The sequence below is a fragment of the Aotus nancymaae genome, unplaced genomic scaffold, assembly GCF_030222135.1.
Source record: "Aotus nancymaae isolate 86718 unplaced genomic scaffold, 86718_ANA_hifiasm-v0.15.2.pri h1tg000062l, whole genome shotgun sequence".
NCBI lineage: Eukaryota > Metazoa > Chordata > Mammalia > Primates > Aotidae > Aotus > Aotus nancymaae.
The window spans coordinates 11770778-11797243 of NW_026988476.1; the positions used below are offsets into that span (position 1 = coordinate 11770778).

Genomic DNA, 26466 nt, shown 5'->3' on the forward strand with positions numbered 1-26466 from the left:
TCACTTACACTATGAGATATGAGACATTTCATAGAGTGAGATAGCCCTAGGTGAGAGTCCTCACTTTGGTATTTAGCTGTATGACCTTGCCCAAGGTTAGTAGATCTTTCTTTCTCCTTGCATTTTTGTAGCACTGAAATAGAAATAAGTATTTACTTCGTTTGATTCTTAAGAGAATTGATTAAGTTAGCACATATTTTATGGTAGCTGGCACATAGTAAGTGCCTAATAAAAGTTATTATTACACAAAAGGAAATGCTGTTCTCATTAGTAATATGACTATACAGGCACTAAATTTTCTCTGGGGAATGAGAATTTAGGTTGGAATTTAAACTGTTACTATGCTTTTTACACTAAAATAAAGACATTGAAGTACTATTTTGGTCAACAGTATATTTTTAGGGGGAGTTATGGTGATACTGTGAGGCATTTCTATTTTGCTGCCATAATGAAATAATATAAAATGTAATTATAGAATTCAGATTTATTTTTTGTAATACATCTTTACTACAAAGAAGGAAACATGATCAGAACTGCAGGAACAATGAAGTGTTTTAGCCTACACAGTTTATGTAGCAGTATATTGTGCCTGTATTTACTGATATGTGTTCAGAATACATATATATGAATATATATGCAGAATACATATATATTCATATAAGTATGTATATATGAACATTTATTATATTATTTTCATAACAACAAAATCCCAGAAACTTGCACTTTTTCAATTGGGATAGTTTACAAGCAGATTATGCATATGGTAGATGTGCACTGATGGAATGGATGGATTCTTGCTAGAAGACAGAAATTGAATGATCTTAAAGCTGTTAAAGAAACAGGGCACAACAGAGCAAATGATTCTGATATATGTACAAAAATTTACACATGCACGCATGCACGCGCACACACACACACACGATTTCTGAAAGAATGTTCTATAATGTAAAATTGGTTTTCTCCTAGGAGGATATCTTACTTTGGAAGGAGATGTACTTTTGGATTTCTGATATTTTTATGCATATATGAATGTGAAAATTAGCTTAAAATATATTCATGGAAGGAAATAAATGAAAAGGCAAACAATTGCTGTATCAACGTGGTTGTCTTATGATTGATTTATATTTGTATGTGTGTATGTGGTCTGTCCTAATTATTCTGAAATGCTATAATAAACATAAATTTCAAAAAGATTCAGCACTGATTGACAGATTTAGATAAATGATTGAAATATAGAAGTTATAATTTAATTATTTAATGGTACAATTAATTTGTTTATTAATTTTTAGTATTTCTGACAATGTCAGTATTAAATTAAGCAATAGCTTAATTTTCCTCTTTAAATAAATTTTTAATATTGAGTATCTTAACACAATATAATCAGTCTTTTTAATTTTGACTCTATAAGATCATTCATATATCTTTACAAATGGAGGCAGCAGAAATAATATACTAAACTCAAGTTTTTGTTGTTTCACCTTAGGTCTGTTTTTTATTATTATGATTTGGAAATTCATTATCTCTCACTTTTACTTCTGCAGACAAAAAAAGTCATAGTTAAAGTCAAATTACAATGCTTTTATTCATTTCAAGAACAGTTTTACAGCTCGGCCTATTTCTGCATTAAAAATATCAGTGGTTTGCCGGGCATGGTGGCTCACACCTGTTATTCCCTATATATTGGGAGGCAGAGGCAGGCAGATCACAAAGTCAGGAGTTTGAGACCAGCCTGGCCATCATAATGAAACCCTGTATCTACTAAAAAAAACAAATAGAAAAAAAAAAATACAACAATGAGCAGGGCATAGTGTCACACGACTGTGGTCCCAGCTACTCTGGAGGGAGGCTGAAGCAGGCGAATTGCTTGAACCAGGGAGGTGGAGGTTGTAGTGAGCCAAAATCATGCCACTGCACTTTAGCCTGGATGACAGAGCAAGACTCCATCTCAAAAAAAAAAAAAAGTGGTTGAATATCAGTTGGTACTATTACGTAGATCTTATAGGAAAGAAAGTTAAATGTCGTGTCTCATAGAGCCAAGTTAACTGTGCTTTAGAGGAAAATGAAAAGCTCAGAAAGGTAGAAATCAGAAATCAATAATCTTCTGACATAAAGTTAAAAAATAAATGACATGCCTATGTATTTCTTTCATAGACATATATGTTACAATAGACAGATATTCTCCTTTGAATAAAATACAGGAAAAACAAAAAAAAATCAGTGGTTTAATATCAATTTGTACTATTACATAGATCTATTAGCTTCATCAGGGTGGGGGTTTTTCAGGTTCATTCACTGCTATATCCTAAGTGTCATGTGCCTGTTAAACAGTAGGTGATGCTTAAATATGTGTTAATTTATGCAGTGTTTTAACGTTAGACTGCAAGTTGAATTAATTTAAATATGATGAAATTGAGCTATGGAGATTATGATTAGTTAAATTATCCTGTTTTGATAAGAAAGCTTATTTCAAAAAGGAAAGGAGAATGCTAATATATTTATTGAAATCACAATATGTTGCACATTCCACTGGAAAGCTTTGTCATGCTAATATATTTAAATCCTATTGTATGATAGTCCTGCTATAATTTGAGATTGATCACCGAGTTAACAATCACTATATTGTTCAAAGATAGTTCATAAGCATTTTTTGATACACTCTTTTTTTGTGCTTGCCTCCTTTGAAGAATCCCTGTAAGCATTCAGCCAGGTGTTGAGAAGATATGTAGCAGCTGAGAACCCATCTTTTGACACCATCCTTAGAAACCCGCTTTGGAGATGCTTTCACTCTGTCCGTCTTCTGCAGCAGCCAGGCAGAGTGCTGACTCCTTCACAGCAGTGAGGAACTCTTCAGGCTCCAGAAGTAAGTTGATTGCACTCAGTTCAATCATTGTCAATCGGTTTAAAACACTTAAGGGAAGAAAACTAAAAATCTTGTTAACTTATATACAAATTAAACCTAGTATTATTCATCACTGATTATCTTGTTTCTTTTTTGAGTCATATATTTCTGGAGATGAAATGTCCACCATTTTTTGTGTTAATAACCTATATCCTTATGGAATTTTCTGGTTTTTCTTTCAGGATTTGTGTTTCACATGCATTGTCATAATTGATACTAACAACCGTAAGGCCTGGACAAGGAATAGATTAAAATAACAATGTTTACAAATGAATAAAAAGGTTCAAAATGGCCAAGTATTTTATCAAATTTGTTTGGCTAATAAATTATGAAACCGAAATACAATTTCTGGTTTTCTAATTTTTAAAAAATGAGTGCTGTGATGTTGTGATGGTTGTGATGACCGGCACTATATGGAGGGTAATGGGCTGGTGCCAGAAAGAACACTTTTCCTGATTGGTTGGTTTATTGAATGACATATTATCTGGGTCATTCAAGAAGCGTTTATGGAAGCCTTTAAATGTGCAGACTAGAAAAACAAAAGAAAATGAAAATCATATATAGGAAAATGAATTAAAATCAGGGGACATGAAGAGTCTGTAAAATGCATAACACAATGTACTGCATAGTACCGCAAAACAAATTCCCAGCCATAAATTTATGTATGGGTTTTCTAACTTCTAGATAAATCAGGTAAATGCATTAGTTTTAAAAGATTATTTATGATCATAAGATTTGAAAATAAAGACAGCATCTCAGGAAAAGTTTAGACTTCCCTTGTTCATACTTTTGGGCCTGTTGTTTTGCTATGTTTCTAGTTTAACCTTATGTTTGAGGCATGTTTTTTCTTCTCCTAAATACTTAACGTAGGCATTTCTTGTTGCTCTTGGGGATATATTTATATCACAATGTCACTGCACAGAAAATTCATTGTAGGTGCACTTTTATAAAGAGCAAAAGTTTGATATAGCTGAAGTTGTCTATCAGTGATTGGATGCTTGGCAATTAAAATTTTCTTGAAGTGAACAGGTAAGAGATAATAAATCCACTTTTACTTTGCAATATATTATACGTCAATGTGCAACATAAATGTATGTTAATAGAAGAATATAAAAAACTTTAGTTAAGAGTTTATATCTGAATCATGATGTTACTAATTACATAAGATTTAAAATAGGCAGCCAGTATGTTGTCGCTAGTATGCTCAAAGTGGTGTAGAAGGACTACTTTCAAGATACATACAAAAATAACGTATCTAGACTATACTGAGGTTAATATTGTAACTGTGATGGTAGTATAAAATGATGAATCTGAGTATGCAGATTCATTCAAAACATTATTTTAGTGTAGGTTTTTTTTCTCCTTATATTTTATTACTTGGTACTTCTTTTGTGCATGATTTATTCATTTATTTTAGGAATTGCTTTTGTTGCTTTTCTTCTTTAGCTTTTCATTAAATGAAGCAACTTGAGAAATGCAGTCTAAATTTTCTGTGATTTACATTTCTTAAGGAGACAGAGGAAATCACCCTGGCCAAGCCTGAGGTGATTTTATATACTGCGAAAATATAAAAATGAATAGTTTCTTTCTCTATGGCAACCCCACAAGAAACTCCTGAGATTTTATCTTCCGAAACAATTATTTAATTAATGATTTTAGTTTTATTTTGTTTTCCACTGGTGAGGCTTTTTCTAGATAAAAGCATTTACTTCACGAAAGCTGTTAGCAAAGAAACTATATTAGCTGATAGAGTCTCTAGTGTAAATCACAAAACTAAGCAAATTCAAACACATTTTCATTTACTAATTGCCAAAATCAAGGCCAAAGGATTTTCTTAATTAACCTGGAAATTAAAGGCTAACCAGAAATAATTTATATATTGAAAAAGACTCTTCCAAGTTAATGCTTGATTCAGTTTTTTCAATTAGCAGTCCATTAGTGTGGAGAAGTAGTACCTCCTTTTCTCTATTTTTTCTTTGGAGTAACATTAGGTTAAAGTCTCGCATGAAATAAATCACCCTGAAAAAAACAGAAAGTAAAAACACATTCCTAATTAGTTCCTCCAACTTCAAATAGCTCATTGAAAATTCATAGCACATCCATTAAAATCCCTTTAAAAATAAATGGAATACCAGGAACTTTCTTAGAGTGAAATAGTGAATGGAGTAGTAGTAGTAAAATAATGATGCAATGGAATATCCACTTGTGATTAAGGCAGGACAGCTGAGGTGGTAATGGCTGCGATTATGATTATTTTTCTCACTGTGGCATTTTCAATTAGTCTTGGACAATAGAAGAGTACTTTCGTCTGTTTCTCTATTTGTTCTCACTTGACAAAAGTATTGATGAATTTAAACAATGCATAATCATGTCTTAACAGCAAATGTGCCTGTAGGTACATGCTTTTGCAAATACATATGTATGTGTGTGTATTTAGGTGCATGTATGTGCATGTATATATTTATGTATATATGTGTGTATATATGTGTGCATATATATAAAGATAATTTAGTATATACATAATGATTATAATCATTCTACAAAGCTAATATGCCTTTTAAATATTAAGGTATCCTTAATGACATTAAATATATAATATTTAAGGGATGCTTTTATTTTTCTGAAATGAAGTCTCTTATATTTAAAGGTTGTAAATGATCACCTTTTGTGACACTATTTGAAAGTGGCTTAACTAGCTATCACAATAATGGTCAACATATTATCATTTGACAATTTCTAATACTCTTTACTAAACATTAATTTATTTGCTATGTATGCCATCTCTGTGAGTGAATTTTTCATTTGTCTATTTTCTCAACCATGTGTTAGTCCGTTTTTGCATGACTATAAGGAAATAGCCAAGGCTGGATAATTTAGAAAGAAAAGAGATTTAACTGTCTCAGGAACTGTGGTGCCAACATCTGCTTCTGGTGAGAGCCCCAGGAAGGTAATCATTATGACAAAAGACAAAGGGGGAGCAGGCACATGACATGGAGGGTGGGGAGCAGGAGAGAAAGTGGGGAGGTGCTGTACTCTTTTTAATGACCAGATCTCACATGAACTGACTGACTGGCAACTTACTCATCACCAAGGAACCATTCGTGAATTATCTACCCCCATGATCTAATACCTCTCACTAAGCCCTGCCACCCATGATGGTGATTACATTTTAACATGAAATTTGGAGGGGATAAACATCCAAACCTTGTCATTCCATCCCTGGCCCCCAAAATCACATGTTCTCACACTGCAAAATAAAATTATCACTTGCCAATAGGCCCCAAGAGCTTTTAATCATTCCAACATTAAGTCTGAAGTCCTAAATCTCATCTGAGACTCATCTCCTTCCACCTATGGGCCTGTAAGATGAAAATGAGTTATTTGCTCCCAAAATACAATGGTGGTACCAGCACTGGGTAAGCATTAACATTCCAAAAGGGAGAAACTGGCAAAAAGAAAGGGATAATAGGCCCCATACAACTCTGAAACCCAGTAGGGCAGGCATTAAATCTAAAAGCTCTTATATAATCTTTGACTCCATGTTCCACATCATGTTGTGAAGGATGGGCTTCCAAGGACTTGGGTAGCCCTGCCCCTGTGGTTTTGCAGGACACAGCTCACAGAGCTGATCTCACAGGTTGGAGTTGTATGCTGTGGCTTTTCTGAGCAGAGGATTCAAGCTGCCAGTGAATCTACCACTCTGGGATCTGGAAGACAATGGCTTCCATCCCACAGCTCCACTAGGCAATGTCCTAGTGGAGACGCTGTATGGGGTCTCCCTGCTTTCCCTCAGCATTGCCCTGGTAGAGTTTCTCTGTGAGAAGCTCCACTCCTGTGGCAAGCTTCTGCTTGGGCTCCCAGGCTTTCCTATATATCCTCTGAACTCTAGGTGGTAGCCAACAAGGCCCCTTTACTCTTGCATTCTGAGCATCTGTAGATAAACAACATGTGGAAACTACCAACGCTTATGGCTTCTACTTTCTGGAGCTGTGTCTTGAGCTGTATTTGGGCTCCTTTGAGCCGTGACTGTAGCTGAAGCAGCAAGTATATAGGGAGCAATACCCCAATGCTGCTCAGGGCAGTGGGGGCTTAGGCCTGGTCCCTAAAACCATTCTATTCTCCTGGGCCTCTGGGCCCAGATCTCCTTGTCCAGAGGCCCAGGAGAATAGAAAGGTTTCAGGACCAGGCTCAGTCTTAAAGATCTCTGAAATCCTTTCAAGGCATTTTCCCTATTGTCTTGGATGTCAGCACTTGGCTTCCTTCCAGTCATGCACACCTGTCTAGAACATGGTTGCTCTATAGGTTGTTTACATTCTTTCTCTGTCACTTGGCCAGTTTGCAAATTTTCCAAGCCTTTATCCTCTGCTTCCCTTTAAAGTATACATTCCAACTGTAAATAATTTATTTGCTCCTGTATCTAATTTAGGCTGTTAAAAGGAACCATGTCACTTCTTGAACATTTTGCTGCTTATAACTTTTTTCAGCAAGACACCCTAAGTCATCACTTTTAATTTTAAACTTTTACAGATCCCTGGAACCTGGATGCAATGCAGCCAAGTTATTTTCTAGGGCGTAACAGGGAGGACCTTTACTTCGCTTCCCAGTAACTTTCTCATTTCCATCTGAGACCTTGTCAGTGTGGTCTTCACCATCCCTCTCTGTCTGCATTTTGATCACAACCATTTAACCAGTCTTTAAGAATTCTAAACTTTCCCTCATCTTTCTATCTTCTTCTGAGATCTCCAAAGTCTTCCAAACTCTGCCTATTACCCAATTCCAAAGCCACTTTCACATTTTCAGTTATCTTTATAGCAATGTCCCACTACTTAATACCAATTATCTGTGTTAGTTCATTTTTTAATCACTTTAAAGAAATGCCTCAGGCTGGAAAATGTATAAAGAAGAAAGGATTAATTGGCTCATGATTCTCTAGATTATAGGAAGTATGGTTTCAGCATCTGCTTTTGGTGAGGGCCTCAGGAACTTACAATCATGGGAGAAAATGAAGCAGGAGACAAAGGGTCACATGCTGATAGTGGGAACAAGAGAGCAAGCAGGGAGATGCCACCTCTTTTTAAACAACCAAGTCTTGTATGAACTAAGAACTCACTCATCACCAAGGAGATGGCACTAAGCTATTGGTGAGAAATCCACCCTCATGATCCAAACACCTCCCACTAGGCTTCATTTCCAACACTGGGGATTACATTTCAACATAAGTTTTAAAGGAGACAAACATGCAAACCAAAGCAAATCTGAGATATTTTTTCATGGTTAATATCTTTAGGTATATACGTGTATGCTTGAAATCATCCTATAAAATATGATCCACAAAACATACAGATACAAAATAAAGATTATCAATAGAACAAAAACAATATGCTACCTATGAATGCTTATCTAGTTACATGAATTAAGTTCAATTAGTTTCAATGCTATCAAAAGTTATAACAAATTAAACATGTTAGGTTATGCAGTATTCACTTTACAAAGAAGGAAGAATAAAAAATTCTCAAAGAACAAAACATTCTTTATAATGGCTCTCACAAATTTGTATAGTATAGACCTTGATACTCGATTCCAAATCATTATATCTAATTACCTACATACCTTAAATTTAACTTGTGGAAAGCTAACCTCTTGGTTATCTTGCCATATACAGTCTTCTGGTATTTTTGAGCTCAGTATATGGCTCACCATTTACCAGTAAAATTCGGAATCATTTTGTCATTTCTCTCAATCTTTCATTCCACAAAAACAATTCATCACCTAATCTGGTAAGATTTACCTACAAAGAAAATTCTAATATTCATCTACTTTTCCCTCTTTTCACCATCATTATGCTAACCTTGACTACCTTGATTTCTCACCTAGACTACCCAAAGAGCCTCCTAAATTATCTACCTTAACTAGTTAGGTATCTATTCTATTTCCCATACACAGAGTGAGCTTACAAAACACGAAATGAGATGTCATCACCTCATTAAAGACCATAATTCTTAGACTAAAGACAAAGTTATTTAACATGGCTTACAATGTTGTACACAGTTTAACACTTTTCTAAATGCCCCCAAGTTGTCCCCCATCATGCACTTCTTCTTGCATTCAAGGCACAAAGACCTTTCTGTTCTTCTTCACATAATGTCACTTCCTACCAAGGTCTTTACACGTGTCTGTTTCTCTCTGAGCCACTCACTTTTTTTGCCTAGTATCTCATTGGGTAATCTTTCTGAAGGAAGTTTCATTGGTCAGCCAAAGGAGATTTGCTCTTTCTACTATATGGTCTCATAGCATCATATAACTATATTTCATTATAATTTTATGTTTCGTTGTTCAGTTGTCTTATTAATATTGTCTTCTCCTCCAGAATGTAAACACTGCAAGATCAGAATGAACATCAATTTTGCTCAACATTAAAATGCCCTTTTTATTATTTTTGTATATAATCACAGGCATAGAGTATTTATCTCTCTCTGTGTGTGTCTCTTTCTTTTTCTGTCTCTCTCCAGATTAATGCGACTGAAATTTTTGTGTAAAAAATAATTACAGACTTGGTGGGGAGGTAAGGCAGTATACTACAGAAATAACTACCATATGATAAACAGTGAGGAAAAGCTACAAATAGTCATGTGAATTCAGTGGAAAAGGAGATTACTTTCATCTGAGATAATGCAAATATGCTTATTAGAAGTAGAATTTTTCTGGCCTTCAGAGATAGGCTTCAGCATTATACTATTGTGGTTAATATGCTGATGTATTGTCTCTTTTAAATAAAATTCTAAAAACTAGATGCAGAGTCTTTCTGAAAGCTCATAAATACTGACACAACAGCTAAAAATGTCTTAGCTGACAGTTACTTGATATAGAGGAGTCTCCACTGTCTCTGCCTGCTGTTAATGTTGGTCTTTAGGTTGCTAACACTGTGGTTCTTACTGTGAAGTGTCCAGGGAAGAAGTCTGAATAAATGCTCTGCTTTATAAGATAATGATTAGTTTACATTTAGGACCAGGAGAGATTTATGTTATTTGGAGAGTACTCTTGGCAACGAACATTAGATGCATGACAACAATCTTAATTGCAAAGCATTGGCTATGAAAACCAATGGAAACAATCCAATTTGTACTGACTCAATGTAAGGTTATTAACTCAGTTATTGTGATGAGCAATCTATTTTCTGAATGTGCAGTTGATCTCCATATACCACTACCGACTATACTATGGAGTATTTTAACACATGTTAAATTTAGAATTTCTTTGTAAACTGAGGCATCTCTCATCAATATTAAACAGAATATTGGAGCCTTTACAGCAAGAAAAACATTGGCAGACGACACAAAGGCTTCTTTTAGGATAATTCGTGATTTACTATGGGAAAAAATTAGCAGATTGGAAGAATTGTGTATTGATTATAAATGCTAACATCATATTACTAACGATTTGTAATATGAAATTAATAAAACAACAAAATTTAATGTTGGAACTACATGAAAAATTGTATGAAAAAAGCAGGAATTTTATAGACATAGGATTATCAGGTGAAAACATTAATAGCGTAAGAAAATCTAGACTTGATTTTGAAAAGTATTAACTTAGATGTCACAGTGATCATAGATGTCACTTTGATCATACAGTTTTCACAAATAAGTATTTAATAGTTAGAATATTTAAGAATCCCAATGAGGCAGAAAAGATTATGACAGAGAGGATTCATAAAGCACACCTATTGGGAATGCTGACATGTAGGCAATATATAGATTGGCAAACAACAACCTCTTTCATCACTCCTGATTACATTGTAAGGCTGGATAATGACTGTGATCTTGCAGGGAGGTAGCTTGATCTTACATGTACAACTAACCTTACCTTTGGACTCTTAGGAATAATCAAGGATAACTGACTTAACATAAAAACACATTTCCCCTGAAGTAATACAATAAAAGACCAAGCACATTAGATGTGACAATTAGGTGAAAGATCGGGTGCTACTTTGTAAGCAGCTATTTTTTATAAGGTGATTTTTCGTCTTAAACCCAGGGAATCCTAAATCCATAATAAGAATCTGGCTTTCTTTTTGACAACTGGCATGCAATTATGGATTACTATGCTAAATCTTCAAGCCTTAACATACTGTTTAATATCTGGAAACAAATAACTTTTTAATACCTGCTTACTTATTTATGTCTTCAAGATGGAGTTCCATTACAGGCAAGTGAGCATCTCTTAGATTATTTCAATACCTACTGCAGTAATGATTTCAACACAGAAATCATCTACAATAGAAAAACTCCATTCATTATTTATGAAGTGACAGAATGATAGGGAAAACCTTTTTATAATGAGAATCTTTTACTTAAAAGAGGAGACTGAAGGGAAAATATTCACAAATAAAATTATATGTAATTTTAAATTAATGTTCTCATTTTATCAAGGTTATATTATGAGGCATTTTTCAACATTTCTTACATGCATCCTGCAATAAGACAGCAGGTGATCAAAATTTTAGGTCAGGTTTACTAAAAAGTGATTCCAAATGTAACAATTATACTGATAATAGTAGTGGACTTATGACTTTCATGGAATTTCTTTATGTAGTTATATGCAAACACTCCAGTCTGGAAATTGGTAAGCCAAAATGTGTCACAAAGTAGTGATTCCAGCAAACAACCAACATTGGAATCACTTCTTGGATTTGTGGTTCTATATTTATCATAACATACATTTATCATAACATCTCTTTTGAAAGTTAATAGAGATATTGTTTACATTTTTAGTGTATTTTATGGGAAGTTTTATATTGGTAATCCTGATTTCTAAATATTTGGGAGCAAAACACATATAAGTAACTTCTTGTTTAGTTGCACAAGGGTACTCATGTCAAGGGATCTATGCTGCCTCAATATGAAAAGTAATGATAGACAAGGAAGGTATTGAGGAAAATGTCAAGTAAGAATCTTTTAGTCGTCACATGAATGTCCCCATTTTGGTGTCTTCTGAGTGTATTCCTGGGTCTTATTTGGTGTGGGTTTATGGGCATTCTGGTGCTTACCTATGAAAATAACCCAGAGATAGTTTTTAAATATAATGACACAGTTATCATTTCATATATTGTATGGATGCCTTAATTTAGTATATTTTAATGTCAGCTTTTGTGAAACAATTTTATATTTAATAACTTGTCTTTAATTTTAAGGGAAAGTCCAGTGAGAGTGACAGTCCTTTTTACAAAGAGGAATTTTCATAAAGGACTCAACATTTTAGGGAAAGGATTATCTCAGAAACTCTTTACCAAGATAACAAGCTTTCATTTAATGTGGTGAAATTATCAATGATTTATTTTGGGCTGTGTGTGTGTGTGATTTTTGTTGTGCCTTGTTTAAGCTACCTTTCTCTGCTACTGAAGAAGTAAAGATATTTCCTTATGCATTCTTTTAATATTTTAAAAGTTTCTTTTCACATTTTTTTGTGTAATGTAGAAATTAAGGTGGATTTGTAGTACAGTTCAGTTCCATTTTATTTTTGCCATACTGATAACCAATTGTCTCATATTGTTTATTGAATAATTTATCCTTTACATGTTGAAGTGGAATTCTAGCACTGCCATGTACAGTTTTCATAGATAAATGGATATATCTTGACTTTTCTATTTATTACATTGTTATATTCATCATCTCTGCACAAATACTATACTGTAATGTATTTATCCTATTTGTAATATGTCTCAATAGATTGTGAAATAAATAACTTCTTCCATTCCTCTTTAAAATTGCCTTGCCTAATGTTGGGTTTTTATTCTTTATCTTTCTATTTTAAATTTAGGAGTAGACAAGTTTGGTGAAAAATTGGAGTCACATGTAATTTTCATTTTAGTTGAGTAGAAATATTTTATTTTCTATTTTTAAATAATTATTATATTTATCAATGTTCTTTTTTAGGTCCTATACTAAATTTTTATAAACATCTTGAATTTCTATTATATTTCTTCACAAATGATGCTTTTTGTGTTTTTGTGTATGGGTTTTTAAAGTATTATATTTTTTAATTGATTTTTCTGAACAGTAATGTTGCTTTTATTCATTATCTCTTCTGAGCAACTATGATAAAGTCTAACTAGTTTTAGTAGTTTTTGTTTGTTATTCCAGTTACATATTTGTAGTTATAATATCCATGAAAATAGCATTATTAAATTTTCCTTATTTTTTTATCATCTAATTGAGCAGGCTAGGAGCTCTATTACAATGATAAATGCAAATGGTGATTAAGGCCATTCTTATAATTTCCATGGCTTTAAAAATGCTACTTTTTGTATTTGCCGTAGTGTCTGACATTTGCTTTATAAATCATTTTATAGTGAGTAACAACTTGAGATATATACACTCTCAAACTGCAGAAACACAATTGTCCGTTTTATTATCTTCTTCATAATAACATTATGGAGTTTCTATTGCAGTAATCAGTTTTAATTTTTAGTGGGTAAGGATGATGAAACTAACCAAACCTTAACTCTGTTTCTAACTCAGTCTTCAAGATAGTAATTCTTCCCCACTTACGTTGCAGACAGGATTAAAGTACCATTAAGAAGATTCATGGGATACTTTTTTTGGGGGGGCAGTGAAATGGGAGGATTATATTTTTGAATACTTCAAGATTTGATAATTTTTTTAACAATATTTTTTCCAGGCTCAGACTAATGTCCCTCCTCAACTATTTCCCAGAAAACTATTTTGGCATATTTAAATATGTAATATTTACAATAACTGAAAATAAAAATTTGATTCCCAGGCTGAATCTAGAAGCAAATAAGATTTTTTAAAATAAATGAGCAATTAGGCATATATTTCATAATTGGATAGAATTTGAAACAGCATGACTCTTCATTTATACCTGAAGGATTGGGGCCATCAAAAGATTAATTTACCTGAGCTTATGCAGACAATTTGTGTAACTGGCTTATCTTCTTCTAGGCTATAACTTTAAAAATATAAAGTAATTTGGGGAATATTTTATTGCTTTACAGGTAAAATTTCTTGGTTTTCTTTCCCAGTTTATTTCTTTGATTATCATTGCTTTCTATATTGCCATCTGCTCCCATGCACAGGTTGTTATTTTTATCCCATGATTATGGTTTAATATTTTAGTTAATTAATGTGTTATTATTTTTGCAACATTTAATGAAGAAAGGTATAGAAAAATTATATAACTTCAATTAATAACTCCAATGTGAAAAACTATGGAGCTATCACTCAGTTCAATAAATAGAACATTGTTATTACCCCTCTCTGCCTCTGTCTGCAATATCATCCTTCTTCACTAAAGCTAAGAGTTGTTTAATGATCCAAGCTATATAAGAGTCATTTCTTTTTTTTAATTTATGGTTATTATAAAGTACATGTGAATTGTTGTGCATGTGCACAGATTTCCACATAAGAATCTTGTACATATTTTGTTAAGTTTGTACTCATTTATTAATGGCAGGAGTTTTTTAATCAATTCCCTGGAATTTTCTATGCAGACAGACATGTAATCTGTGAACAAAGATAGTTTTATTTCTTACTTCTTGATCTGTACAACTTTCATTCCCTTTTCATTTCTTATTGTACTATTCAGAATTCCAGTATACTGTTGAATAGGAATGCTGAGAGGGAACATTCTTATATTGTTGTTGATTTTAGAGGGAAGGCATCTAGTTTCACACTATAGGGTATATATTAGCTGTAGTTATTTTGTAAGTGTTCTTTGTCAAGTTGAAGTTTTCCTCTCTTTCTAGTTGACTGATAATTATTGTTATATAAAGATACTAGATTTTGTCAAATGCTTGTTCTAAATCAATTGGTATGTTTTTTTTTTTTTTTCTTTAGCTTGTGATGGATTGCACTGATTTTAAAATTTTAAATTAGCTTTACATAAATCTTATTTCATCATGGTATATAATTTTTCCTGCATTGTTTGTTTGATTTGCTAATATGTTATTAGGAACTTTTGGATCTAAGTTAAGTAGACCTATTGGTCTACAGTTTTCCATTCTTATAATGTCTTTATTTGTTTTTATTATTGGGCTAATGCTGTCCACATAGAATGAGTTAAGAAGTGATTCCTTGACTTCTGTTTCTGTTAGAATTTGTAGAGAACCAATATAATTTCCCCTTACATGTTTTGTAGAATTTGCAAGTGGAATAGTCTGGGCATGGTGTATTTTTTTAAGTTATTCATGAAACATTTATCATTAACTCAATATTCATTAACAGATAAAGGGATATTCAGATTATCTGACTCTCTTGGTGTGAGTTTCAGTAGTTTTATTTCAAGGAATTGATCCATTATTTCCAGTTTATCAAATTTGTCTGCATAGATTTATTCATAATATTATTTTATTGTCATTCAAATACAAATTGAATCAGTAATGTCAACTCCTCTTTCATTTCTGATATAGTAATTATCTCTTTTTCTTTTCTTGGTTATTCTGGCTAGAAGTTTATAAATGTTACTGATCTTTTCAAACACTAGATTTTCTTGTTTTCCATTTATTGTACTCTGCTTAATTATTACTGTTAATTTTCTTCAGCTTTGTTTATGTTTATGTTGCTTATTTTTCTCTAGGCTCCTAAAAGTAGAAAGATTATTGAATTTATATATTTTCTAATATATGCATTAAATGCTATAAATGTCCCCATAAGCAGTGCTTTTACTGTATCTCACTGCTTTTGTTATGTTTTAAGTTTTATTTCAAAATTTTTTTAAGTTTTCTTGAGACTTTGACTTGTGCATTATTTAGAAGTATATTTCTGATTCCAAATGTTTTCATATTTTTAAGCTATCTTTGTCATTAATTTAATTACATTTATTTCCGTAATCATCTAAGAACATAATATTTTTTCTATCCTTATATACTTCCCTTTGCATTTCTGTGAGTTTTTGCCGCACATCTTTTTTTTTTTTTTTAACTGTGAATATATTTCTTATTTAGTCATTTTGTTTACAATTGAAACTCTGGGAATTCAAAATTAACATCCTTGCCTGTGGGCTTCTTATAGACACCAGAAAAAGTTTCAACCTTGTGTTCCACATTGTTCTGCTGTGCTTTGTCCAAATGAACCTTTATGAGACAGCTGCCATTCAGTTTCATGAGGATTCTCTTGCCCACAATTTCGCTTGGGAAGATCAACTCCTCAAGGATTGCATCATGCACAGCTGTCAAAGTATGGCTCCTGAGATGCTTTTGCTTATTTTTTGTATGGCTTTTTCAAGTTGGCTTAGGCAGAATTCTCCTCTGAGCAATAAAGGCAACATGCTTCCCACTGAACTTTTTCTCCAATTCGCGTACTAGCCCGACTTGGAATTTCTGGAAATATTTTAGTTGAGGAACGGGAACAAAGATTATGATAGCTTTCCGACCACCACCAACTTCAATTTCCTTGGCTGCCATAATATTCAGCTCCCTGAGCTGAGCCTTGAGGTCCGAGTTCATCCCTAGCTCCAGAAGAGCCTGGGAGATGCCGGACTCGAACTCATCTGGCTTCTCGCCATTGGGCTTCACGATCTTGGCGCTAGAACCGAACATGGCTTTCTTCTTGGTGAGTGCCGGCTTAGGAAAAGACCCAAATCTGCCTCACATCTTTTATTGCTCTCTTCCATGAATTTATGCTAAGGATTGTTATGTCTTCCTGAAGAATTGACACTTCTCTTTACTAAATGTTCCTCTCTATTTTTAATAACTTGTATTGCTCTGAGGTCAGCTTTGTCTGAAATTGATACAGCTACTTCAGCTTTCTTTTGATTAGTGTTAGTATGCTCTGTATTTCTTTATCCCTTTAGTTTTAAGAATAGGGAAAATATTTTACCCGACCTTGTACCATTTCCGAGAAAGGATTTCCACCCACTTGAGCCAACCTTAGACTTTACTTTTTCTTCCTCACTTTCTTTATGCCAATTGAGACTCTGACTTATCATTTTTTTTTTCTCCTGAAACAACATTTTTAACATTTTTTGCAGGGCATGTGTGCTTGTGAGGAATTTCCTTAGTTCAAAGGACGAGTGTGGTGGTTCATGCATGTAAGCACAGCACTTTGGGAGGCTGAAACAGTAGGATTGCTTGAGCTCAGGAGATCAAAACCAGCCTGGGCAAGGAAGTGAGACCTAATTTCTTCAAATAATAATAATAATAAAAATAGCAGGATGTATGGCACCTGCCTATAGACCCGGCTACGAGGGAGGCTGATGTGGTAGGATCACTTGAGCATGGGAGTTTGAGACTGCAGTGAGCCATGATCATGCCACTGTAGTGAGACCCTGTCTCAAAAGAAAGGAAAAGGAGAGGGGGAGGGAGGAGGAGGAGGAGGAGGGGAAGGGAGAGGGGGAGGGGGATCTTACGTTTTTATTTTATTTGAGAAAGCCCTATTTTTTATTTTTTGCTTTTTGGAGGAAAAAATGTTGCATTTTATGTATTCTGTTCTGCATTTTTGTTGTTGTTGTTGTTACATGAATCCTGATGAGAAGCCCAATGCAATTCATATCCTTGCTCTGTAAGTAAAGTGCTTTTCCCTTCTGATTTGTCTGAAGATTTTCACTTTCTAATTTAAATATTGTCTAATTGTATGATTTTTGGCATTTGTACTGTGTGATGTTTCTCTGAGCTTCCTGGATCTGTAGGTTAGTGTTTGTCTTTAATTTTTAAAAATCCTTGGCCATTATTATTTCAAATATTTCTCTACTCCATTATCCTTGTCTTTTCCTTTTATTGTTTCAAACATTTTGAATGTTTAAACTTTTGAAATTGTTTTACAGCCCTTGGATATTCTGTTCTTTATTATTTTTTTAAATCTTTTTTTTTTCCTCTGGTATTTTAATTTGGGGAGTTTCTACTGACATCTCTCAAACTTGGTAAGTCTTTCCTTAGACCAGTTTACTGTTGAGCCCAACAAGTCATTTTTCCTTTCTGTTATAATATTTTAATTTTTAACCTTTCTTTTGATTCTTTCTTATAGTTGCCATTTCTCTGTTTACATTGTCATCTGCTCTTGCATAATGTCTTTTTTAGAGCTCTTAACATATTAATCATAGTTATTTTAAATGCCCTCTTTGATAACTGTAAAACCTGAGTCATATCTGCATCTTGTTGTGATGTTTGCTTTGTCTCTTTAAACTGTTTTACTTGCCTGTTGCGATACCTTGAAATTTTTTGTTGAACTTCAGACATGTGGCATTGGGTGATAGAATTGAATTAAATAGGCTTTTAATTTGAGGATTTATGTTAATTTGGCTGGAGATGGACATTGTTTAGCATTTGCTCTATTTGAAGGTGCCAGAGATTGTAAATTGTTTTAGTGTACTTACTTTTATCTTTCTTCTTACTGTTGGACTTCTCTAAGTATTTCTCCTCAGAAAGTGTCTGTGTCTTACAGCTCTTTCACCTGAAATCCTTTCTTACTACATTGGAGCCTTGTTGCAATGGTAGTAATGTGGGATAGGAGTCTTCTGCAATCTTGTGACTGAATCTGTCTTTTAGTGAGCTATATCTCTTGGCTATAACCTTTACAAGTGATCCTGTGGTGATATAGCTTTTTTGTTTTTTGTGTTTCTATTAGATGAATCAGGAAGTCTAATGTTGGCTCAAGTGGGTGGAAATCCTTTCTCGGAGATGGTACAAGGTCTGGTAAAATCATTTCCTTTGGCAAATAGGACTTCCTTGTGGAGAAAAATCTGGGTATATTTCAGAATGGTTACTTTTCCCCTTTCCCTGCCAGAAGCATGTGGGGATTTTTCTTGTCTATGAGATTATGGTGGGTTTATGGAGTAAAATACAAGAATATAGGGGGATACTTTCTAACTACACCCTCTAAGCCTTTCTCACTCTCAGTCTCATCTTTCAGCAAATCACCAAAACTTCCATATAAATATTCTTTTGTGTGACTCTAGCAGCTACTGCTTCAGGTAAGTAGGATGTCTTCTATATCTATCTGGATGTGCCTGAGTCTCCGGATTTCATATTGGCAGTTTTTCTTGTATCTTCATTTCTCTGATGGGTCTATGAAAAGTCACTGGTATTTTGTTTGGCTTTTTATTATTGTAAGGCCTTAAATGACAGCATCCAAATTATTTTACGTGTTTCAGCTAAAACCTTATCAATCATTTTTGGTGGCCATTCTGGTTGGTAGTTTAGAGGTTTTAATTTTGACTAATATGGCTGTCAGTTTCACTAATGACTGATGAACTCCAGTAATTTTTTGCATGCTGCTTGTCCTTTTAGATATCTTTGTAGTGCAGTACCTCTTTAAAACTTTTTACACATGCTTTAACAAAAGGGATTCTGTTATTTTTTCACTAATTTAAAAGTTCCTTATATATTCTTTACATAACTCCTTTGTAAATTATACATGTTATAAATATCATTGTCATGTATTATTCTGAAGATTACTCTTTTAGTATCATAATAGTTATTTTTGATTAATAGAGGTTCTTACTTTTAATGTAGTACCATTTATTAATCTTTTTCTAACTTTCAGTTTATGATTTTTGTGTTATAAGAAAAGTTTCATAGTCTCCAAATCATGAATATACTATTTAACGCTACTTTCCATAAGCTTATTTTACCTTTCATATTTTCATGTCCATAAACATTGGCTTATATATAAGGAGCTGTGTAGGATTTAAGACTTTTTCTTAATCAATAACTAATTGATCTAGAATTCTATCAATGCCAAATATTTTTTACACCACTGCTATGCTCTACCACTTTTATTTAAAATTATTTATAATAGATACTTGATATATTCCGAATGTGTCAGAGTATAGCAGTGAAGTGAATGAAGGTAGTGGTTTTTGACATTTTATTAAATGACTGTATTTTGTTACATTTGTATCTACACCACGCTTATAATTAGTGTATCTTTATAATAAATGTTGATATAGGATAGTGCCAATTCTCCAACATTGTTGTATTTCCAAATTTTCCTGGGTTTTCATGACCTTTTTAAAATTTTCTTTCTTTTCTTTTAGAAACACAGTAGTCATTTAAGTTAACCCTCATACTCATGTTGCCCTTTATTCCTTCTTCTATGTCTTTCTTCTGTTGCTTATTATTTTCTTCATCTGAAGGACTCTCTTTGAAATTTCCTTTATTGTAGGTAGGTAGACTGCTGACATAGTTTTTACTTTTGTTTATCTGAAAATGTTTTCATTTTTTCTTCATCTGTCTAAATATATTTTGAAGCCTCTTTAATAGTTAAATGCACATTTAGTATTACCATGTTCTCTAGAAGAAACTGACCTATTGATCATCATGAAATACATCTCTTAATCTCTGAAAATATTCTTTCTTTTGAAATCTATTTCAAATAATATGAATATAGCCACTCTAGCTTTGTTTTGAGTCTTATTTGAATAAGGTAGCTCTATCATTATTTTATATTATTTGCACTTTTTAGTTTAAAGTGTCTTTCTTTTAGTGGACATATTGTTAGATCTTGCTATTTTATTCAATTTGATAGTTTCTGCCTTTTCATTGCAGTGTACAGATCACTTATAATTCATGCAATTATTGAGATGATTGGTTTTAATTTTCCATTTTGTTATTTTTGTTTTATTTGTCCCTATATCTTTGGTTCATTTTTCTCCTCTTTTCTTGCATTCTTTAAAATAATTGAATATTTTTATGGTTATATTTTATTTTCTCTGTTGGATTATATACTTACACTTCTTTATTTATTTTTTTATTTTGCTCCAGTATTTATAAACCTTTACCTTACCAAAGCTTACCTTTAAATGTTATTATACCATATCATATTTGGCAGCAGTTCTCAAACTTTTTGGTACCAGGGACTGATTTCATGGAAGATGATTTTTCCATGGATGGGATGGAGGTGGCTTTGGAATGATTCAAACACTTTACATTCATTCTGATAGGGTTATTATTTTTATTTTAAATAGGCAATCACATTTTAAAGAGGCAGACAATGGGGAAAATATTACCCAGGAGATATTTATCATTTCTGTGACTTCATTCTGTTTTCATATTTCTTTTGCCTAAAAAAGTTCTTTTAACATTTCCAGTAGCATAAGTCCATAGGTGATGAATTTCTTGGTTTTTGTTTTTTCAAAAAGTATTTAATTTAGAATTATTTTTATATACACTAATTTAATCTTTTTTCTTTCAGTACTTTAAAGATGTTTTTCAACTGTCTTCTTTCTTAAATAGTTTCTGAAAACAGCGTACATCCAGACTTACCTATGTTCTTCTATAAGTAGTGTGTATGTTTTTCTAGCTGTGTTTGACTTTCCTCTTTTTAACTTTTTTTGTCTGTTTCTTTGCAGAAAGTTGATTATACTATGGCTTGGTGTAGTTTTTAAGATTCCTTTTGCTTGGGATTTGTTGAACATTTTGCATCTTATGGGGTTATGCTTTTTTAAAAATCATCTTTGGAAATTTTAGCCATTGATGCTTCAAATTTCTTTCTTCATGTCCTTATTTTTCTAGGATTCCAGTGACATATGTTAAACTGCCCTAATGTCTCACAGGACACTGATGCACCATACCTTCCCTTTTTCTTCATTTTTGTTTTTGTTCATTTCATTGTTTTGTAGTTAGTATATTTGTACTTTATTTTAGGCAGTTTCTGTCACTAAGTTTTGACGTTCTTCAAACCATTCTTCAACAGTGTCTAATCTGCTATAAATACTATTTTATTTTGTATATTGAATTTCTTATATCTCCAGGTTTTATTTGATATGTTTTATACATATTTCATCTCCTTCCTCATCATGGTCATGAATTCCTCTAAATTTTTGATCATGTGGAGTATCTTTAAAGCTATCTTAGTATCTTCATTTGCTAATTCTATTATCATTTTCATTTCTGCATTTTCTTCTATTGATTGACTTCTTCTAAATGGGGTAATATTTTCTTGCTTTTTTGCATTCCTGGTAATTTTAGCTGGATACCAGACATAATGAATTTTAAGTTATTGGTTGCTGCATTCAGGGGACTCCTGTGCAGATCTTAGGAGCTCTCTCTATGCATCTTCCTCCTCTCTGATATCTGCAGCTCTCTGAACTCTGATCATTATTCACCCAACCAAACCAAACTTCTAGATTCTATTTGAGTCACTCCTTCCTGTGCTTTAATACGACCTGAAAACTGCCTCCAAACAGAAAATTGAAGGAGTTTTAGGGATAATGTCATTGCTACTCTTTTTTTTAGCAATTATAATTCTGTGTCAATTTTTGTCTCATGTTTGAAATATATAGCACTTTTGGTCTATTTTTTCTAGTGGCTTGAGAAATGGGATAGGTAGATCAGTCTCTTCACATAGGTAGAAGCAGAACTCTCTATTTTTACCTTGATTTTCAAAGTATATTTTACTGGGTATGGCATTATAACTTCATAAATACTTCATTTCATTTCCTTGTTGTCTAGTTTATGTTTTTTATTTGTTTTGTCTTTGAAGGAATATAACTTTTTTTCTATTGCTATTTGTATTTTCTCTTTGTAGTTTTTCATCAGTTTTTTATTTTATTTTTTAATGACACAACACATTCTGTACTGAATGTTTATGTCTCCTCCAAACCCGTATGTGGAAACCCTAACCCCCAGTGTGATGATGTTTGGACCTGTGCCCTTTGGGAGGTAATTCAGGTTAGATGAAGTCTGGAGGGTGGACTCTACTGATGGAATTGTTGCCCTTATAAGAAAAGATACCAGAGAGCTTGCTTTGTCTCTCCTTCTACCATGTGAGAATATAGTGAGAAGGCAGCTGTCTGCAAACCAGGAAAAGAGCCCTCACCAGAACTCAACCCTACCAGCACCCTGTTCTTGGTTTTTCAGCCTCCAGAACTGTGAGAAAATACAAATAAATTTATGTTGTATGAGCTGCTCAGTCTGTGGTATTTTATTATGTGAGCCCAAGCAGAGTTATATTATTTAATTTATTGTGCTACAATTCATAGACTTAGTTGAATCTATTTCACGATACCGCCTAACAGCTTTAAGTGCTGTTCACTATATCTTTGAATATTGATTTTTTCCATTACATGGAAGTTAATTCTTCTGCCACTTCAATTACATGTATGGCAGATTCATTCACCATGTTCCTCTGATCTTTTAATTCTCATTTCTGTTTTTTTATTCTTATTCTTCTTAAAGTTTCATCTGCATTATTTTCTCCCAATTGTGTGAGGCCCGAATATGGCATAAGTATTGTTTCAAGTTGAATGCAATTGGGAAGAAGCAGAAGCAGGACAGCTCTCTGTCTTTCCTTTATTTACGTAAAAGAGGGGTATAAATTTAAAAAGACAAAAGACATTCCATCTCCTTTCACCTCCAAGGAGAACAAAGAGTAATCCCTGAAAACAACTATAGACAGCTGTTTACTTGGAGATAGCACCAAAGGAATCTACTTTAACATATTTTACTAACTAGCCTTTATCTACTGTTTATTTGCTTTTTAACGATTTATTGTCTCTAGATACTCAAAGTCCTTTTCTTCGACTTGTGCCTTTTCTAATAATTAACTGTTCTTTGTTTGAGATGATACCTAAGCTATAATTCAAGGACAACTTTTTTAGAATTATTCATTTCCCGGGTATTTCCCATGTGCACATAAGTGAAATATACACCTTAATATACTTCTGTTTTCTTTTCTCTAGTTAACATGGAATTACAGAAGTCTGTTCCAACTAAGAACTTGTAAGAGTTGAGAAAAAATTATTTTTTTCTCCTATACTATTTTCCTTTTTTTTTTTTTTATTATACTTTAAGTTCTGGGGTACATATGCAGATCGTGCAGGTTTGTTACGTAGGTATACATGTGCCATGGTAGTGGTTTGCTGCATCCATTGCCCCATCATCTACATTAGGTGTTTCTCCTAATGCTATTCCTCCCCAATCTCCCCACCCCCGATATTCTTCCTGTAGCCCCCCCACCCGCCAGGTCCCAGTGTGTGATGTTCCTCTCCCTGTGTCTGTGTGTTCTCATTGTTCAACACCCACTTATAAGTGAGAACATGTGTTTAGTTTTCTGTTCTTGTGTCAGTTTTTTAAGAATGGTGGTTTCCAGATTCATCCATGTCCCTGTGAAGGACATGAACTCACCTTTTTTTATGGCTGCAATAGTATTCCATAGTGTATATGTGCCACATTTTCTTTATCTAGTCTATCATTGATGGGCATTTGGTTGGTTCCAAGTCTTTGCTATTATGAACAGTGCTGCAATAAACAGACATGTGCATGTGTCTTTACAATAGAATGGTTTATAATCCTTTGGGCATATCATAAACCCAGTAATGGGATTGCTGGGTCAAATGGTATTTCTATTTCTAGATTCTTTCAGAATCACCACACTGTCTTCCACAATGGTTGAACTTATTTACACTCCCACCAACAGTGTAAAAGTGTTGCTATTTCTCCACATCCTCTCCAGCATCCATCTGTTGTCTCCTGATTTTTTAATGATCTCCATTCTAACTGGCATGAGATGGGATCTCAATGTGGTTTTGATTTGCATTTTTCTAATGACCAGTGATGATGAGCTTTTTTTCACATGTTTGTTGGCTGCATAAATGTCTTCTTTTGAGAAGTGTCTGTTCATATCCCTTGCCCACTTTTTGATGGACTTGTTTTTTTCTTATAAATCTGTTTTATTTCTTTGTAGATTCTGGGTATTATATTAGCCCTTTGTCTTATGAGTAGATTGCAAAAATTTTTTCCCTTTCTATTGGTTGCTGGGGTACTCTATTGATAGTTTTTTTTGTTTTTGTTTTTTTTTGTTTTTGCTGTGCAGAAGCTCTTAAATTTAATTAGATCCCATATGTCTATTTTGGCTTTTGTTGCCATTGCTTTTGGTGTTTTAGTCATTAAGTCTTTGCCCATGCCTATGTCCTGGATGGTATTGCCTAGTTTTTCTGCTAGAGTGTTTATGGTGTTAGGCCTTATGTTTAAATCTTTAATCCATCTAGAGATAATTTTTCTTTAAAAATATCTAATCTCCTACTGAACCCATTTATTGAGTTTAAAATCTGAGTTCTAATAATTGATGTTTGAAATTTCTAAATATGTTATATTTTCTTCCAGCATTCTAAATTTGTCATTTAATTTCTAGCTTATATTAATCAAATTTATTTTAAAGTCCATGTCTGGTAAGTGATAAGTTAAATATTTTCTTGTCTTTTACATGTTTTGGTATTACATCCATTACTTCTTTCTATGCAGTCAAATGTTACCTTTCATTTCATTGATTTTTGTAAAAAATTTGTTCCAACTATGAGATATGAAAAATTATGGAAATAATTTCAGTATATGGATAATACTTAGTAGATTAGATCACATGGAGACTTTACCTTTGCTAAAAAAGGGCAAGTAAGCTGGAGGCTGTTCACTTGAATCTAACTAGAATTTAATGGATACAGACCTAGACATCAGTCATTTTGAGGACTAGCCTATTTGTGATGCACACATACCCTTTGGAGTAGCCCATTTTTATTTCAGTCAAGATTCTGGCATTTCTGCATAGGTTACTCTACCTGGAAAGTCCCAAACTCCTCTTTACTGTTCTTCTAGACCTAAGGGACTCTCAAAAGATATGCTCTGCATCTTAGCCTCTCACTCACTTCTATTTCACTACAGAATCTTCATTTGTATCTAGGATTATGTGTGCTGTTCTTTTCTAATTTTAATTTTGCCCATCATTTTTTCTGCATCTAGTAAGATAAACATAATGATTTTATAATGTTTAACTGGCTCTGTATTACTGGGATAAATATTTATTGGTGAGGATATGGTTTTTTTTATATTTTTTGACTGGTTTTCTCATATTTTCATAAACAATTTACATCTGAGTTTATGAGTGATTTTTCAGGAAGTATCCTTTTTTCTATTCTCAAGGTTATGCTGCTTCATAAAATGCTCTGGGGACTTTTCCTTTTTCTGACTTTTTTTTTAGGAGTGCTTGTTTATAATTGAAATTATTTATTCTTTGAAAGCTTTGTCAAATTTAACAGAAAAGACATCCTAGCCTGGAATTTTCATTGTAGAAGATGTAGTATTATATATTCTATTTCTTTGACAATTAAAGGACTATTCAGGTTTTCCATTACCATTTAACCTAGTTTTGAGAGGTACTTTTTCTAGGAATTTATACTTCAAAGCTAAATTTTAAAATTTATTGTTATTTACTTGTGCATAATCAACTTTATTATTGCATCTGCATTTTCTGTGGTAGTGTTCTCTTTTTCATTCCTGATGGAATTTCTGTTTGAGTCTTATTGTTTTCTTAATCTCACCAGTGTTTTATAAACCATTTGTTTGTTTTGTCCTTTAAAAGTATCACTAATGACATTGTTGATATTTTCTCGGGTATGTTTGTTTTCTATTCAATTAATTTCAGTTCTTATCAAGTTATTTCCTTCCTGTTACTCCCATGACTTATTTTAATGTATTTTTTTCTAACTTCTTATGATTTTTTTTCTGCTAATTAATGTTTGGTCTTCTTTAATATACAGGTAAGGCTAATTTTGTTTCTTTTAAGGGCTGATTTAGTTGCAATACATAATATTGATATGTAGTATTTAATGACCATTCAGTT

General features: G+C 33.0%; 1 protein-coding gene and 1 pseudogene across 7 annotated transcripts in view; one reads left to right on the forward strand and one right to left on the reverse strand.

Annotated features, from left to right (window-relative positions):
* Positions 1-26466, forward strand: part of LRFN5 (leucine rich repeat and fibronectin type III domain containing 5) — a 274320-nt gene that overhangs the window by 134060 nt on the left and 113794 nt on the right. For 4 of the 7 annotated variants that reach the window (XM_064365825.1, XM_064365829.1, XM_012469386.3 and 1 more), the window contains exon 2: positions 2685-2860. The exons of 2 other annotated variants lie outside the window; for them this stretch is intronic. The gene's annotated coding sequence lies outside the window, so the exon portion shown is untranslated. Of the gene's footprint in view, positions 1-2684; positions 2861-18805; positions 18824-26466 lie in introns of those variants that run through there. One more of the 7 variants, XM_064365827.1, reaches the window with a different exon arrangement.
* On the reverse strand, positions 15870-16454 carry LOC105728823 (small ribosomal subunit protein eS7-like; annotated as a pseudogene).